Here is a 2,592-nt window from a genome sequence, read left to right as displayed (position 1 = left end):
AGATACTGAGGGACACTTCATATGATGAAGGTAATCATACACCAAGAAGAAATAACACTTACTATCTATGCTCCCAATCAGGGAGCCCTAAAATATATAAAGCAATAACTAACAGAACTAAAGAGAAAAACAGACCACGATGCTATTGTAGTAGGGGACCTAAATACCCCACTGTCAGATATGGGCAGATCATCCGAACAGAAAATCAATAGGGAAATAACATCCTGAAGTGACACCTTAGATCAACTGAACATAATTGACATTTAAAGAGCTTTCCATCTCAAAACAGCTGCTTATATATTCTTCTCTAGTGCATGTGGACCATTCTCAAGGATCGACCACATACTGGGACACAGAGATAGCATCGACAAATATAAGAGGATTGAAATCATACCAACCATATTCTCTGATCATAATGTTTTGAAACTAGAGATCAACTGTAAAAAAAAGCGGAAAGAACCACAGATAAATGGAGATTAAACAACGTGCTACTGAGGAATAACTGGGTCAGAAAAGAAATAAAAAGAGCGATCAAGAGATACATAGAAACAAATAATGATATTACAACATATCAAAACTTTTGGGACACGGCAAAAGCGGTCATAAGAGGAAAGTTCCTATCATTACAAGCCTACCTCCAAAAACAAGAACAAACCCAAATAAACAACTTAACGCTTCATCTTAAAAACTAGAAGAGGAAGAACAAATGAAGCCTAAAGTCAGCCGAAGGAAAGAAATAATAAAAATTAGAGCAGAAATAAATGAAATTGAAAATAACAACAACAAAAAAAATAGAAAAAATAAATACAACAAAGATCTGGTTCTTTGAGGTTAATAAAATTGACAAACCCCTAGCTAGACTTACTAAAGAAAAAAGAGTAAGGACACAAATAAACAAAATAAGGGATGAAAGAGGAGAAATTACGACTGACATCACAGAAATACAAAGGATCATATAAGAATACTATGAAAAAGTATGTAACACCAAATTTAAACACCTAGAAGAAATAGACCAGTACTTAGAAAAATACAACCTTCATAGATTGAATTAAGAACTGGAAAACAAATAGATTGATCAGCAGTATGGAAATTGAAACAATCATCAAAAACCTACCAAAAAGTAAAAGTCCAGGACCAGATAACTTCACCAGTGAATTCTACCAAATATTCAAAGAAGATTTAATACCTATTCTTCCCAAACTCTTCCAAAAAGTCAAAGAAAGGCAATACTTCCCAACTCATTTTATGAGGCCAATATTACCTTGATACCAAAACCTGGTAAGGATAACACAAAAAAAGAAAACTACGGACCAATATCTCTCATGAACATAGATGCAAAAATCCTAAATAAGATACTAGTGAACCGAACAGAGCAACATATTAAAAAGATTATACGCCAAGATCGAATGGGCTTCATCCCAGGGGCACAAGGATGGTTCAACATACACAAATCCATTAATGTGATGCACCACATAAACAAATTAAAAAATAAGAATCATATGATCATATCAATAGATGCAGAAAAAGCCTTCAACAAGATATAGCACCCATTTATTATTGAAGCACTTCACAAAATCGGTATAGAAGAAAAGTAGCTTAACACAATAAAGGCCATCCATGAGAAGCCCTCAACCAACATTATACTTAATGGTGAAAAACTAAAAATCTTCCCTCTAAGATCAGGAACAAGGCAAGGCTGTCCACTATCGCCAGTTATTCAATGTAACATTAGAGGTCCTAGTGAGTGCAGTCAGGCAAGAGAAAAATATAAAAGGCATCCAAATACAAAACAAAGGAGTCAAACTGTCACTATTTGTGAACGACATGATTCTCTATATAGAAAACCTTAAAGACTCCACAAGAACATTGCTAGAAACAATAAGCAAATATAGTAAAGTCTCTGGATACAAATTCGATGTTCAAAAATTCATAGCGCTCCTATACTCTAACAATGAATTGTCAGCAAAAGAAGTGGAAAAAATAATTCCTTTTGCAATTGGAACAAAAAGAATAAAATACCTAGGAATAAATCTAACGAAACATGTGAAGGACCTATATAGTGAAAATTATAAGACCCTATTAAGAGAAATCGAAGAAGATACAAAGAAATGGAAAGATATTCTGTGTTCTTGGATTGGAAGAATCAACATAGTTAAAATGACCATATTACCTAAAGCATTATACAGATTTAATTCAATCCCCATCAAAATCCCATCGGCATTTTTATATAGAAATAGAACAAAAAATCATCAGGTTTGTATGGAAGCACAAAAGACCCCAAATTCCCAAAGCCATCCTGAGAATAAAGAATGAGGCTGGCAGCATCACTCTGCTCGACTTCAAATTATACTATAAAGTGACAGTAATCAAAATGGCATGGTATTGGAAGAAAAATAGACACATGGACCAGTGGAACAGAATCGAGATTCCAGAAATAAACCCATATTTATATGGGCAAATAATTTTTGACAAAAATGCAAAAGAATGAAACTAGGCTGTTGTCTATCACCACACACCAAGATTAACTCAAAATGGATTAAGGACCTGAATATAAGATCTGAAACAATAAAATGCATAGAGGAAAACATAGGA

The sequence above is a fragment of the Pteropus vampyrus genome, unplaced genomic scaffold, assembly GCF_000151845.1.
Source record: "Pteropus vampyrus isolate Shadow unplaced genomic scaffold, Pvam_2.0 Scaffold509, whole genome shotgun sequence".
Lineage (NCBI taxonomy): Eukaryota > Metazoa > Chordata > Mammalia > Chiroptera > Pteropodidae > Pteropus > Pteropus vampyrus.
The sequence above is the reverse complement of the archived record's forward strand: the minus strand, read 5'-3'. Positions refer to the sequence as shown.